The sequence below is a fragment of the Macaca mulatta genome, chromosome 5, assembly GCF_049350105.2.
Source record: "Macaca mulatta isolate MMU2019108-1 chromosome 5, T2T-MMU8v2.0, whole genome shotgun sequence".
Taxonomy (NCBI): Eukaryota; Metazoa; Chordata; class Mammalia; order Primates; family Cercopithecidae; genus Macaca; species Macaca mulatta.
This window is the reverse complement of record NC_133410.1, coordinates 50,743,649-50,760,532: the sequence shown is the minus strand read 5'-3', so window position 1 is coordinate 50,760,532 and position 16,884 is coordinate 50,743,649.

Here is a 16,884-nt window from a genome sequence, read left to right as displayed (position 1 = left end):
TGCGGTACAGTGTATAATTTGCTAATGGAGCACGGAGGACATACAGGTCAGCATCAGAGACTACCTAGGGAACACAATGGAGGAGGTGAAACTAGTGGAGGCAGCAATCACTTTGGAATCAAGCGGTACTGGTATTTAGTGGCACCTCCGTTTATTAGTGTATAACGTTTATTTTCCTATCCAGCAAATAAAAATAACAAAACTTCCCAGAATTCTGATGATTAAATAAAATGAAGGGTGCTAAGCAGGTACACTGTCTCTGCCTAAAATGTTAGTTCCCTTGTGCCATAATCAACACCCAGTACCAGCCCAAACACTAATAGTCAGGATTTAACAAGGCAGATGTCATGAAATTAGCAAAGCCTTGAAAATGGTAAGGTCTGTGACATGTGCAAGGAATGTGATAAAGTTGAAAGACACAAAGGCTTTGTTGGAGATCAGCATTGTGAGCCCACTTTATGAGGAACCTTGAGAGCTAGTGTGAGAAATCCTCATGGTAAAATGATTGATGGTACTGTTGGCGCACCACTGGAAGGAAGAAGAGAGTGCGATGGGGTACCCAAAACTGGCTAGATTTTAGAGAGACCAAACAAATCTCAAAAAAGGGAGACCCTTTCCCAGTTTATTCCACAAGGCAGCATAACTCTCATACTAAAACCCAAGACAAACAGTGCCCAAAAAAGAGAAGGGAAACTTCCTTTCTCACTATGATTTTGTTATGAAGGGAAAATTGATTATTTAGATGTTATTGATCTGGTGCTGTGGCTCACACCTGTAATCGCAGGACTCTGGGAGACCGAAGCAGGAGGATGGGTTGAGGCCAGGAGTTTGAGACCAGCCTGGGCAACGTAGTGAGATTCCATCTCTACAAAATAATTTTTTTTTAAATAAAAAGAATTAAGATATTATCAGACCAGGCGCAGTGGCTCACACCTGTAATCCCAGCGCTTTGGGAGGCTGAGGCAGGTGGATCACCTGAGGTCAGGAGTTTGAGACCAGCCTGGCCAACATGGGGAAACCCTGCCTCTACTAAAAATACAAAAATTAGCCGGGCATGGTGGAATGCGCCTGTAGTACCAGCTACTCAGGAGGCTGAGGCAGGAGAATCACTTGAACCCGAGAAGCAGAGTTTGCAGTGAGCCGAGGTCATACCAGTGCACTCCAGCCTGGGTAACAGAGTGAGACTCTCAAAAAAAAAAAAAAGTTATCAAATTCCAGCAATGTGGTAGTAAAAAGAATTTACAAGCCGGGCGCGGTGGCTCATGCCTGTAATCCGGGCACTTTGGGAGTCTGAGGCAGGTGGATCACGAGGTCAGGAGATTGAGACCATCCTGGCTAACACGATGAAACCCCGTCTCTACTAAACACATAAAAAAAATTAGCCGGGCGTGGTGGCGGGCGCCTGTAGTCCCAGCTACTCGGGAGGCTGAGGCAGGAGAATGGTGTGAACCTGGGAGGCAGAGGTTGCAGTGAGCCGAGATCACGCCACTGCACTCCAGCCTGGGCAACAGAGCCAGACTCCGTCTCAAAAAAAAAAAAGAAAAGAATTTACATCATGACAAAGTATGTGGTTTAGCATAAACAGTGATCTAACATTAAGAAATCTACAAGTATAATTTATTAGACTGAAGGAGAAAAACCAAATGATAGTCTCTAGAGATACACTGTATAACATTCAACAACCACTCTGAATTTTTTTTTTTTTTTTTTTTTTTTGAGACAGAGTCTCACCCTTTCACCCAGGCTGGAGTGCAGTGGCGCGATCTCGGCTCACTGCAACCTCCGCCTCCCGGGTTCACGCCATTCTCCTGCCTCAGTCTCCCGAGTAGCTGGGACTACAGGCGCCCGCCACCACGCCCAGCTAATTTTTTTGTATTTTTAGTGGAGACGGGGTTTCACTGTGTTAGCCAGAATGGCCTTGATCTCCTGACCTCGTGATCTGCCCACCTTGGCCTCCCAAAGTGCTGGGATTACAAGCGTGAGCCACCGCGCCCGGCAACCACTCTGAATTTTTAAAATTCTTAGTAAACTAGAAATAAAAGAATGTTTCCTTAATTGGAGCAAGATAATCATCAGAGAGCAACACCATACATTTCAGTGAAATGGCAGAGGCATTCACCTTAAAATCAGAGACTCAACAAGGAGGCAGGGATATAGTAGCTATTATTTACCATTTTTGAGGGTATCCTAGGTAAGTTAAATAAGAAAAAAAGAAAGAAGAGGTGTAATATATGGGAAGAAGGAGACTAAATGGTCCTTATTAAAAACAATCAGGCCGGGGGCGGTTGCTCAGGCCTGTAATCCCAGCACTTTGGGAGGCCGAGAGGCCGAGGCAGGTGGATCACGAGGTGAGGGGTTCCAGACCAGCCTGACCAACATAGTGAAACCCTGCCTCTACTAAAAATACAAAAATTAGCTAGGCGTGGTGACAGACACCTGTAATCCCAGCTACTCGGGAGGCTGAGGCAGGAGAATTGCTTGAACCCGGGAGGTGAAGTTTGCAGTGAGCCAAGATGGTGCCACTGCATTCCAGCCTGGGTGACAGAGTGAGACTCCGTCTCAAAAAATAAAAATAATAATAATAATCATAGAGGCCAGGCGCGGTGGCTGACGCTGTAATCCCAACACTTTGAGAGGCCGGGGTAGGTGGATCATGAGGTCAGGAGTTCAAGACCAGCCTGGCCAACATGGTGAAACCCCATCTCTACTAAAAATACAAAAATTAGCCGGGTGTGGTGGTGGGCTCCTGTAATCCCAGCCACTCAGGCGGCTGAGGCAGGAGAATAGCTTGAATCCGGGAGGCAGAGGTTGCAGTGAGCTAAGATCACACCGTTGCACTCTAGCCTGGGACAGAGCAAGATTCCATCTAAAAATAAAAATAAATAAATGAAAATAAAAATAATCATAAATAGTTATTTTTCCTGTTTTTTGTTTGGTATTGTTTTGTTTTTTGAGTCTTGCTCTGGCCAGGCTGGAAGGCAGTTCCTCGATCTCGACCCACTGCAACTTTCGCCTCCCGGGTTCAAGTGATTCTCCTGCCTCAGGCAGAGTCCCAAGTAGCTGGGATTACAGGCTCAGGGGCCACCATACACAGCTAATTTTTTTTTTTTTTCATATTTTTAGTAGAGATGGGTTTTCACCATGTTGGCCAGGTTGGTCACGAACTCCTGACCTCACATGATCCACCCTCCTCAGCCTCCCAAAGTGTTGGGATTTCAGGTGTGAGCCACCGCATCCGGCCTCATAAAGCGTTCATTTTAAAAGCCCTTATTAAAAATAATCATAAAGAGTTCAAAGTGTTACAGTAAATTGCATGGCATCTGGAGCCAGACGGCCTAGGCTTAAATCCTGGCCCTCCACATAATAGCTCTGTGAACTTGGGCAACTTTCCTCTTGTGTACTTTCCTCTTGTGTCTTAGTGTCCTTATCTGTAAATTGAGAATGGTGCATACATCACAAGGTTATTGTGAAAATTAATGAGGTAATGTGTGTAAAACACTGAGAACAGTGCCTGGCATATAGTAAGCGCCCAATGTCTGAAAGCTATTAATAATCAAAACTAAATAGAGTCTAAATCTAATCTAATCTTTTACTTTTTTTTTTTTTTTTTTTCGAGACAGAGTCTCTCTCTGTCGCCCAAGCTGGAGTGCAGTGGCGCAATCTTGGCTCACTGCAACCTCCACCTTCCGGGTTCAAGTGATTCTCCTGCCTCAGCCTTCCAAGTAGCTGGGACTACAGGGGCGTGCCACCACATCCGGCTAATTTTTGTGTTTTTAGTAGAAATGGGGTTTCACTGTGTTAGCCAGGATGACCTCTGTCTTCTGACCTCATAATCCACCTGCCTCAGCCTCCCAAAGTGCTGGGATTACAGGCGTGAGACACTGCGACCGGCCTTACTTTCTCAAATAAATAATTTTAGGTCAGATGCAGTGGCTCATGCCTATAATCCCAGCACTTTGGGAGGCCGAGGCAAGTGGATCACCTGAGGTCAGGAATTCCAGACCAGCCTGCCCAATATGGTGAAACCCTGTCTCTACTAAAAATACAAAATATTAGCTGGGCGTGGTGGTGCGTGCCTGTAATCCCAGCTACTAGGGAGGCTGAGGCAGGAGAATCACTTGAACCTGGAAGGCAGAGGTTGCCATGAGCCGAGATCCCACCACTGCACTCCAGCCTGGGCGACAGAGTAAGACTCTGTCTCAAAAAAAAAAAAAAAAAAAAAAAAAAAAAAAAAGCCTGTTCAACATAGCAAGACCTTGTCTCTACAAAATAAACATTTAAAAATTAGTTGGCCATGGTGAAACATACCTGTAGTCCCAGCTACGTGGGAGCTAAGACAGAAGATTGCTTGAACCCAGCAGTTTAAGGTTGCAGTGAACTATAATTGCACCACAGAACTCCAGCCTGGGCAACAGCGAGACTCTGTCCCAAACAAACAAACAAACAAACAAACAAAACAAACACCAAAAACCTCTGCTATTCAAACATCTATTTCAGAAGAAACTCTATGCTTTACATTTGCATGATGGTGTTTCCAGATGAACTAAAAACATTTATTCAGCAAATATTTGTTGATTATCTACTGGATCCCAACGTCTGTGCAAGGCACTAAAAATAATGTGGTGAACAAGACAGCACAATTCTGTCCAATGGAACATTCTGCAATGGTGGAACTATTCTGCACTATCTGATACTGTAGCCACTAGCCACATGTGGCTATCAAGCAACTGAAATGTGGCTAGCGTGGCTAAAAGAACTGACTTTTTCATTTTAATTGCCATTAATTTAAATTTAAATAGCCACATATGGCCAGAGTGGTGGTTTACGTCCATAATCCCAGCACTCTGGGAGGCTGAGGCTGGAGGATCACTTGAGCCCAGGAGTTCAAGACCAGTCTCGGCAACATAGTGAGAAGCACTCTCTACAAAAAAAAGTGATATAAAAAAATTAGCCAGGCATGGTGGCACATGCCTAAAGTCCTAGCTACTTGGGAGGCTGAGGTGAGAGGATGGCTTGAGCCCAGGAGTTCAAGATTACAGTGAGCCATGATCACACCATTGTACTCCAACCTGGATGACAGAATGAGACCCTGTCTCTATAAAAAATAAATAGACAGTATTGGACAGTTCTAGAAGATGTGACAGATAATAAACAAGAAAAAAAATCAGAGCTTTTTAAATAAACAGAGGAGGTTTCTGAGGAAAATATTAATATAAAAAAAGACAGGAGGCCAGGCACAGTGGATCACACCTGTAATCCTAGCACTTTAGGAGGCCAAGGCAGGTAGATCACCTGAGGTCAGGAGTTTGAGACAAGCCTGACCAACATGGTAAAACCCCGTCTCTACTAAAAATACAAACATTAACTGGGCGTGGTGGCGCATGCCTGTAATCCCAGCTACTCGGGAGGCTGAGACAGGAGAATCACTTGAACCTGGAAAGTGAAGGTTGCAGTGAGCAGAGATGGCGCCATTGCACTCCAGCCTGGGTGACAAGAGCAAAACTCCATCTCAAAAAAAATAATAATAAATAAATAAAGACAGGAGTATGGAGAAATGAGCTGGGTAGAATCATCAGAAAAAAAATAAAAAGGTATCACTGGGTATCTATTATGTGCCAGGTATACTGTTAGGTACATAGTATACACTAATAAAATTTTCTTAAAATAGGTTAGTTTTCAAAAGATTATTCAGAAGGTCCTTTGTTCTTGAGTTTGTTTTTCATAAATCCCAGATGTCTCTAATACAAGCAGTTAACATGTATAAGTAAGAGTAATTATCACCTTTGTTTCTTTTTCATTATGATATAACTCTTTTTACAACAGGCCCATAATTTCTTACCAATGATTTCAAGATCCAAGATGTTTTGAAAACTAAAAGGTTTCTGAAAGCTTATGGCAAGCTTATTTATTGGGAAAACCTGGTCCAATATGACATAAGGCATTAATATTCTTAATTCCATTTAGTGTCAATATTCACATATGTTAGTGTAGAAATCTCAGTGTGTTTAATTGTGGGATTTGATTATGACCAAAGGGACTGGAAGGAACTTTCTGGGGTGTTGGGAATGTTCTTGACCCTGATTGTGATTGTACAAGGGTATACAATGGCATAAATTCATTGGGTATACTTAAATGGATGCATTTTAGCATATGTAAATTATACCCCATTAAAACTGGTTTTAAGATTTAAAAAATGAGAACGTTAAAATGGTTTCTGCATGTTCTTCTCTAAAATCCAAAATATTTTCAATTCCAAAGCACATTTGCCCCCAAAGGTTTTGAATAAGGGAATGCAGACTGGTATCACTTTGAACATACCCCAAGTTTTTCACTTTGTGTAATATAATGTGATTAGTAATGTCAAGCCACCCAAAAAATAAAATCAACCACTCAAATAATCTGTTGATGGCAGGTAGGATTCATTTGCTTTTCCTCTCACAATAAGATTTATTTGTCTATGTAATAGAGGTTTTTGTTTGCTTGTTTTTCTAATTAGAAGGATAGAAGTAGAGGATTCTCTGTAATGTTCTGATGTACTTGTGCTACTAGGGGTATAACCACTTCTGTGGTTAGGAGTGGGTTCCCTTGAAGGAAGTAGATATGGTTAATGTCAGTTATCCTGAGAAGAGAGAAACACATTTTGAGATATGATACAGGAGCTCAGACTGAGAGGAAAATGGTTACTCTCCGTAAGCCTTGGTCATCTGGATCTGGACACAAAGCATGTAATGTGTTTGAAGGAATGTACCTTTTTTTTTTTTTTTTAGTTTGCTAATCAGCTGACTTGATAATGTGCCCATCTTTTTACCCAGCAGGAGAAGAAGATATCTGCCCCTAGAGAGACTGGAAACTAGGTAGAGGCTTTATTACAAAACACCTTAAAATTCTTCATGGCTTATAAACACAAGCATTTATTTTTCTCATGGATTGGCTAGGTTCACAGATCTAGGCTGGGCTCAGCTAGGCCAGGTTAGAACCCAGACTTATGGTTGGGTTCCACATATCTTAATTCTGGGGCCCAAGCTGATAGGGCATTAGCAACCTGGGGTATGCTTTCTTCTAGTGGTTCCCAAGAACATAGCAGTGAATGGAAATATGATGTCCTTTTTATTTTTTTTATTTTTGTTTTTTGAGACAGAGTCTCGCTCTGTCACCCAGGCTGGAGTGCAGTGGTACAGTCTCAGCTCACTGCAATCTCTGCCTCCTGGATTCAAGTGATTCTCCTGCCTCAGCCTGCCAAGTTGCTGGGACTATAGGTGTGCACCACCATGCCCGGCTAATTTTTTACTTTTTGTAGAGACAGAGTTTCACCCTATTGGCCAGGCTGGTCTTGAAGTCCTGTCCTCAAGCAATCCACTCGCTGCCTCAGCCTCCCAAAGTGCCGGGATTACAGGCATAAGCCACCGAACCTTGCCCATGATGTCCTTTTTAAGGCTACCCTATCCCCAACCAACTGGTGCACTGTAACTTCGGTCCACATTACATTGGCCAAAACAAGTCCTATGTCCAAAGCCCTACATCAGTGAGGTGGAAAAAATATATTCTTTCTACTCTATTGAAAGGTACTGCAAAGGTACATGCAAAATGTGTAGATATATCATTCTAGCACAGAGAGGAAATAAAGATTTGGGAGCAATGATCCAAACTACAAAAGATAACTATAAAGACCCTTGGGTGTGTTGCATGATAGGAGAGGATTAGAATATGTTAACATCTTTTTTTTTTTTTTTTTTGAGACGGAGTCTCACTCTGTTGCCCAGGCTGGAGGGCAATGGCGTGATCTCAGCTCACTGCAACCTCCACCTCCCAGATTCAAGCAATTCTCCTGCCTCAGCCTCCTGAGTAGCTGGGACTACAGGCACATGCCACCACTTTTGGCTAATTTTAGTATTTTTAGTAGAGACGGGGTTTCACCATGTTAGCCAGGATGGTCTCGATCACCTGACCTCGTGATCCGCCCATCTCAGCCTCCCAAAGTTCTGGGATTACAGGCTTGAGCCACCGCGCCCAGCCCGACATCTTAAACTCTCCATGAAAACACCCTTTTCTTTGACATAGAAAAGTAACTGGTCTTATGTAAACTGCTATGCCTATATAGCGTTAATTTTCTTATCCAATCAAACTGCTGCTGTTTGCTCCTCCAGTGTAAAACTTCTGGGGCCTGGAACTCACAAAGCTACCCACAAAACTCTCTGCTACAAAATTGTAACTTCCTAACTATAGTAACTAAGCTGCTTTCAGTAGCTTATACTTTATATCTCATAAAATGAATAGCATAGAAATAGGCTTTTCTAAGATAGTTCTACAGAGAAAAGATGTCATCAAAGACATTGACTTCCTTTGCATGCCACCATCCTCAAGGTTTTCCCTTCGTTCTTAGGCTTGCTTTCTCATGATTGTCATCTAGTATCATACGTAGAAATACTACATACAGCCAGGTGCGTTGGCTCATGCCTAGCACTTTGGGAGGCCGAGACAGGCAGACTGCCTGAGCTCAAGAGTTTGAGACCAGCCTGGGCAACATGGTGAAACCCCATCTCTACTAAAATGCAAAAAATCAACAGGGCATGGTGGCGGTCACCTGTAATCCCAACTACTCAGGAGGCTGAGGCACGAGAATTGCTTGAACCTGGGAGGGAGGTTGCAGTGAGCCCAGATTGTGCCACTGCACTCCAGCCTGGGCAACAAAGCAAACTCTGTCTCAAAAAGAAAGAAAGAAAGAAAAAATACTACACACAATACACAGATATCAGCCTCAGAGGAAGAGTATTCATCCCATGTGCTTCTTTCTATAAGCAAGTTAAACCTGCTCCCCAGAAGGCTCTCTATCATGATGTGCTGGTCAAACCTGGACCATATATGTGTTCTCAAACCATTCAGTAGCCAAAAAAAAAAAAAAAAAGGCCTAGAGCAAGGGTCAGCAAAGGAAGGCCCACAGGCCAAATCCAGCTCATTGCCTATTTTTGTCCAGACTGCAAGCTAAGAACGTATGTTTTACATTTTTAAAGGATTATAGAGGAAAAAGCAATAGCAGCAACTGCTGCAGTTGTTGCAACACTAAAGAGACCATATGTGGCCTAAATAAAAATCTTAGATTTTTGTCCAGCCCATAAGCTAAAAACATTTTTGGTTTTGATTTTTACATGTTGAAAGGACTGTAGAAGAAAAAGAAGCAGCAGCCACAGAGACCACATGTGGCCTAAAGTCTACATTTTTTATTTGGCCTTTTATAGAAAATGTTTGCAGTCTCTGGCGTAAACTGTCATGATTCACCTGGGAGGTGAGGAAAGGCCATTGCCAGCATTGGGTCAGCCACATCATATGTGTGTAATTTCCTTTTGCTTTCCCTAACCCTGAGGAAAATCTTAACCACTGCTCAATGATCCTGTTTGATATGATTAGGCTTTGTGTCCCCACCCAAATCTCATCTTGAATTGTAATCCCCATAATCCCCATAATCCCCACGTGTCAAGGGAGAGACCAGGTGGGAGGTAACTGAATCATGGGAGCAGCTCCCCCATGCTGTTCTCATAATAGTGTGTGAGTTCTCACGAGATCTGATGGTTTCATAAGAGGCTCTTCCCTCTTTGCTCTGCACTGCTCCTTGCTGCCACCTTGTGAAGTAGGTGCTTTGCTTCTCCTTTGCCTTTTGCCATGATTGTAATTTTCCTGAGGCCTCCCTAGTCGTGCTGAACTTGAACTGAATAAATGAAACCTCTTTCCTTTATAAATTACCCAGTCTCAGTCATTAGAGAAAATGAAAACCACAATGAGATACCATCTCACGCCAGTTAGAATGGCGATCATTAAAAAGTCTGGAAACAACAGATGCTGGTGAGGATGCAGAGAAAGAGGAAAAGAGGAATGCTTTTACACTGTTGGTGGGAGTGTAAATTAGTTCAACCATTGTGGAAGACAGTGTGGTGATTCTTCAAGGATCTAGAACCAGAAATACCATTTGACCCAGCAATCCCATTACTGGGTATGTACCCAAAGGATTATAAATCATTCTACTATAAAGACACATGTACACGTGTGTTTATTGCAGCACTATTTACAATAGCAAAGACTTGGAACCAACCCAAATGCCCATCAGTGATAGACTGGATAAATAAAATGTGGCACATATACACCATGGAATACTATGTAACCATAAAAAAGAATGAGTTCATGTCCTTTGCAGGGACATGGATGAAGCTGGAAACCATCATTCTCAGCAAATTAACACAGGAACAGAAAACCAAACACTGCATGTTCTCACTCATAGTGGGAGCTGAACAATGAAAACACGTGGACATAGGGAGGGGAATATCACATACCGGGGCCTGTCAGGGGGTGGGGGGCAAGGGGAGGGATAGCATTAGAAGAAATACCTAATGCATGCTTAAACATAGATGACGGGTTGATAGGTGCAGCAAACCACCATGGCACATGTATACCTATGTATCTAACCTGCACATTCAGCACATGTATCCCAGAACTTAAAGTAAAATTTAAAAATAAATAAATAAATAAATAACCCAGTTTCAGGCAGTTCTTTATAGCCATATGAAAATGGACTAATAAACTGTTATTCACTGCTGCTCAGGTAAATTAAAGGAGGAGTTAATGTCCACATGTGTGTCAGAATGTTATGAGAGAACCATGGCCATTAGTTTCTGTTTATGGGGGCAATAATGTTTAAGTGAATAATCCCCAAATGGAAGGGACATTTCAAGGGAGAACCATCAGAATGTAAGGTCCAGAAGCCTTCCCTTCCACTGCTAGCATGTCACTCCATTACCTTCTGAGGTGTATAATTTGTGACCAGAACTCTGTTGTAATTTGTGACCAGAAGTCTGTTGTAATTCCTCTGTAAGTAATGTGCCTTTTTTTTTTTTTTTTTTTTTTTTTTTTTTCTGACTGCCTTTAAGATTTTCTTTTTGGCTGGACACAGTGACTCATGCCTGTAATCCCAGCAATTTGGGAGGCTGAGGTGGGCAGATCACTTGAGGTCAGGAGTCTGAGACCAGCCTGGCCAACATGGTGAAACCCCATCTCTACTAAAAATACAAAAATTAGATGGGCACGGTGATGGGCACCTGTAATCCAGCTACTCAGGAGGCTGAGGCAAGAGAATCCCTTGAACCTGGGAGGCGGAGCTTGCAGTGAGCTGAGATTGTGCCACTGCACTCCAGCCTGGGTGACAGAGTGAGACTCCATCTCAAAAAAAAGTTTTTGGATAATTCTTTGCTACTGTCTCTTCAAATCTTTTTTTCTGCATCATTTTTCCTCTCTTTTCTTTCTTGGATTCCAATTATACATATGTTGAATCATTTTGTTCCACGGCTCTTGGAGATACTTTCTTTCTTAGTCTGTCTTAGTGTTGCTATAAAGAAATACCCAGCCAGGTGTGGTGGCTCCTGCCTGTAATCCCAGCACTTTGAGAGGCCGAGGCAGGTGGATCACGAAGTCAGTAGATCGAGACCATCCTGGCTAACACAGTGAAACCCCATCCCAAGGCCGGGCGCAGTGGCTCAAGCCTGTAATCCCAGCACTTTGGGAGGCCGAGGCGGGCGGATCACAAGGTCAGGAGATCGAGACCACAGTGAAACCCCGTCTCTACTAAAAATACAAAAAAAATTAGCCGGGCGCGGTGGCGGGCGCCTGTAGTCCTAGCTACTCAGGAGGCTGAGGCAAGAGAATGGCGTGAACCCAGGAGGCGGAGCTTGCAGTGAGCCGAGATCGCGCCACTGCACTCCAGCCTGGGCAACAGCGTGAGACTCCGTCTCAAAAAAAAAAAAAAAAAAAAAAGAAACCCCATCCCTACTAAAAACACAAAAAATTAGCCAGGCGTGGTAGTGGGTGCCTGTAGTCCCAGCTACTAGGGAGGCTGAGGCAGGAGAATGGTGTGAACCTGGGAGGTGGAGCTTGCAGTGAGCTGAGATTGCACCACTGCACTCTAGCCTGGGCGACAGAGTGAGACTCCATCTCAAAAAAAAAAAAAAAAAAAGAAATACCCAAGGCTGGGTAATTCATAAAGAAAAAAGGCTGATTTACTCACAGTTCTGCATATTGTATAAGAAACAGTGAACCAGCATCTGCTCCTGGTGAGGGCTTCAGGCTGCTTCCACTCATGGAAGAAAGGGGAGGGAAGCCAGCATGTGCAGAGATCACAAGGCAAGAGGAGACACAAGAGACTGAAGCCGGGAGGTGCCAGGTTCTTTTTAACAACCAGCTCTAATGGGAACTACTAGAGCAAGAACTCACTCATTACCATGAGGACAACACCACGCCAGTCATGAAGGATCTGTTGCCATTAGGCCCCACCTTCAGCAATGGAGATCAGATTTCAACATGAAGTTTGAAGGAGTCAAACATCCAAACCACAGCACTTTCCCTTCTCTACCTGCTCCCACTTTTCTTTTTTTTTGAAGTTTAGTTCTTTTAGTTTGGGATCTTTCTCTTTTTTTTTTTTTTGAGACGGAGTCTCGCTCTCTCTCCTGAGCTGGAGTGCAGTGGCCAGATCTCAGCTCACTGCAAGCTCTGCCTCCCAGGTTCACACCATTCTCCTGCCTCAGCCTCCCGAATAGCTGGGACTATAGGCACCCGCCACCTCGCCCGGCTAGTTTTTTGTATTTTTTTTTTTAGTAGAGACGGGGTTTCACCATGTTTGCCAGGATGGTCTCTATCTCCTGACCTCGTGTTCCCCCATCTTGGCCTCCCAAAGTGCTGGGATTACAGGCTTGAGCCACCGCGCCCGGCCGGGCTCTTTCTCTTGACCTTCTTTAAGTTCCCTGATTCTTTCTTTGGCTGTGCTGAGTCTACTCATGAGCACATTGAAAACATTCTTTGTCTCTGTTGACACGTCTTTGTATTTTTAGCATTTCTTTTTAACATTTTCTTTTCATTTCTACCATCTGTTTTAATTCCTCATCTGTTCATTCATGTTGTATACATTTTCCTTTTTTTTCTTTTTTTTTTTTTATTGAGACAAGGTCTCACTCTGTTGCCCAGGCTGGAGTACAGTGGCACAATCATGGCTCACTGCATCCTCAAACTTTCTGGGCTAAGAGGGTCCTCTCACCTCAGCCTTCCAAGTAGCTGGGACTACATGCACGTGCCACTACACTGACTAAATTTTTTGTGTGTATGTGTGTACTTTTTGTAGAGATGGGGTTTTGCCATGTTTCCCAGGTTGGTCTCAAACTCCTGAGCTCAAGCAATTCACCTGCCTTGGCCTCCCAAAGTGCTGGAATTACTGGTGTGAGCCACCGTGCCTGGCCTACATTTTTTATTGAAACTTTAACACAGTATCTTAATTATCTTAAATTCCCTGTTGGATAGTCCCAACATCTTTGTTTTTTATTTTTAGAGACAGGGTCTCACTCTGTTGCCCAAGCTGGACTGCAGTGGCATGATTACAGCTCACTGCAGCATCAACCTCCTAGGCTCAAGCCATCCTCCCACCTCAGCCTCCCGAGTAGCTGGGACTACAGGTGCATGCCACCATGCCTGGCTAATTTTTGTATTTTTTTGTAGAGATAGAGTCTTGCCACATTGCCCAGGCTGGTCTCGACCTCCTGAAATCAAGCAATCTGCCTGCCTCAGCCTCCCAAAGTGCTGGGATTACAGGCATGAGAAAAAAATCTTAAGGCATCTAAGCAAAAAGAGTAATGACTTAGAAAGAAAATTGAGTGCAGTAGCTCATGACTGTAATCCCAGAGCTCTGGGGGGCTGAGGTGGGAGAACTGCTTGAGCCCAAGCATTCAAGGCCAGCCTGGGCAACAAAACAAGACCTTACCCTTACAAAAAATTTAAAGAATTAGCTGGATGTAGTGACCAGCATGCCTGTAGTCCCAGCTACTTGGAAGGCTGAGGTGGGAGGACTGCTTGAGCCCAGAAGTTCAAGGCTGTAGTGACTATGATCATGCCACTGCACTCATATAATGCTATTATTTGAATGTTTATCCCCTCCAAAACTCATATTGAAACTTAATCCCCAATGTGGCATTATTGAGAGGTGGACCTTTAAGAGGTAACTGAGATCATGAGGTGTCTGTCCTCATTAATGGATTAATACATTAATGGGGTAATGCCTGGGTGACAGAGTAAGACCCTGTCTCTTAAAAAACACAGAGATAGAAAATTAGACTCTCATCAGATATTTCTTAGTGGTGCTTTATGCCAAAAAAAAAAAAAAAAAAAAAAAAATGAAGCACCATACTTAAAGTTCTTAAGAAAAGTGAATCAAAGTTTATTATATCCAACAAGACTGATACAAACATAAAAGGCACAAGATGTTACCAATATTCAAGAACATGCAAGAATATGGATTCTGAGTCCTGTCTGAACAACCTATTAAAGAACTGCCTTCTTTAACAGAAAACCAAAGACTAGCGATATATCAATAAAAGAGCTGATGGTGAACATTCAATATGTAGTGCTTACTGACCTAAGAATACATGAAGATTAGCTGGGCGTGGTGGCTCACGCCTGTAATCCCAGCCTTTTGGGAGGTCAAGGCGGGCAGATCATGAGGTCAAGATCGAGACCATTCTGGCCAACATGGTGAAACCTCGTCTCTACTAAAAATACAAAAATTAGCTGGGTGTGGTGGCAGGAGCCTGTAGTCCCAGCTACTTGGGAGGCTGAGGCAGGAGAATTGCTTGAACCTGAGAGGTGGAGGTTGTAGTGAGCCGAGATCACACCACTGCACTCCAGCCTGGAGACACAGTGAGACTCTGTCTCAAAAAAAAAAAAAAAAAAAAAAAAAAAAAGAAAGAAAAGAATACATGATGATTAAAAGGAAGAAAATAAGGCCAGGTGCCATGGCTCACACCTGTAATCCCAGCATTTGGGGAAGAAAGGCAGGTGGATTGCTTGAACTCAAGAGTTTGAGACCAGCCTGGGCAACATGGTGAAACCCTGTCTCTACAAAAAGTTGAAACATTAGCCAGGCATGGTGATGGGTGAGGCGTGCCTGTAGTCGCAGCTACTCGGGAGGCTGAGGTGGAAGGATCACTTGAGCCCAGGTGGTCAAGGCTACAGTGACCTGAGATCATGGCACTGAACTCCAGTTGGGACAACAGAGTGAAACCCTATCTCAAAAAATAAAAAAAGGAAGACAATATAGTTTGTAATGGCTATATGTGCTCACAATATGGCTATTATAATAGGAAATGTGGGAAAATATTTAACTGTTATCAGTAATCATATTGGGGATGGTAGTATAAGTATTGTTATTCTGAGGCTGTTGTGTATATAATGTGGATGAATAAAATGAGTAATTGTGGAATATTCCTCATGTGCTGTGAACCAGGATTCTGGGTGTGGAAATAAGGTGATACAGATGTAATACAGAAGAGGTTAAGTAAAACAGCCTAAATTGGAATTGTCAGTATGTCCTCATGAATCATTTCACCCTTAAAATATGTACATATTTCCTAGTTCTGTCCTACAAAAAGGTCTCCAAATGACTGATATAGTAGCAACGAGCCTCCTTAGCACTTGGACTGTTATTTATAACTATCATCCCCACTAAAAGGAAAAAGGCTTCTTGGAGAAATGACCAATTCTAGATCTAGGTAGGAAACACCAGATGACTCTAAAACCAACTGTCACACAGCACTAGCAACACATGGAGTAAGTATAGAGGAAGGATTCACATGCAGAAAACAGTACAGTACCGTATGGACAATACTTGTGCTCTTTTCCCTTCGATAGTGAGGCGTATTTGGGCTGGACACAGTGGACGTAAAGTAGAATATGTGTCAGGAAAGAGGCTTCTGGATAACTTTTTTATCTTTGTAGGGAAGTTGTGAGAAGGTAGAGACCATCTAGTAGACTGCAACAACAGGAGATTCCTGGCCAAGGAAATGGCCTTGCTCGTGAGGGTAATTCATACAATGCTATTGTTTGAATGTTTATCCCCTTCAAAACTCATGTTGAAAGTGATTCCCTAATGTGACATTATTGAGAGGTGGACCTTTAAGAGGTGACTGGATCATAAGGGGTCTGCCCTCATGAATGGATTAATCTATTAAAGAATTAATGGATTTATGGATTAAGGGATTCCCATGAGAGTTGAAATGGTGGCTTTATAAGAAGAGAGAGAGAGACCAGAGCAAGTATGCTTGGCCCCCTCACCATGCGATGCCCTGTGCATCAGCAAGGAGGCCCTGATCAGATGTGGCCCCTTTACCTTGGACTTCTCAGCCTCCATAACTGTAAGACATAAATTCCTTTTCTTTATAAGTTACCCAGTTTCAGGTATTCTGTTATAAGCAACAGAAAACAAACTAAGACAAATACCAATGGTGTTGGCATCTGCTAGATCTTCTCAAACTTTAACATGCAAGGATTACTAGGATTTTGTTAACATGACAGTTTCTATTCAGTTTGGGCTAGAATTGAGGATTTTGCATGGTAAAAAAAAAAAAAAAAAGAGCTAGGATTTGTGCAGTTCCCTTGAGTTCATTAAGATGTGCCTTGCTAACCTCTTGCTAAATAATTGAAAAGGAGAGAATAAGCCTCCAGGGCCATCCGGGTTTGCTTTTCTTCACTGCTGTAAGTAAAACCTAAAAATACGTAATATTCTGTTAGAGTTAGGGCAAGGGGAATGAACAGTCTGGAAAGAGAAGTCCTTTTTAGGTCAAAATATTTAGTAAAATTGCTGCCTCCAACAATTAGGAAGGCAGGAAATCTCCTTCCCCAGCTTGTAGCTAGTGGAAGTATCTGAAAAGAGCCAGCTTGTGTGTGTGGCTGTTTTTTGTTGCCTTGGGTAAGGTGTTGCAAGTCAAGTGTGAAGTCAAGTTAAAAAGGGAATAAACTGGAAATTCTGAACCCTCACTAAGTTGAAAAAGCCAACTGTTTATGTATCTTGAAATAGCAGAAGAAAAGACT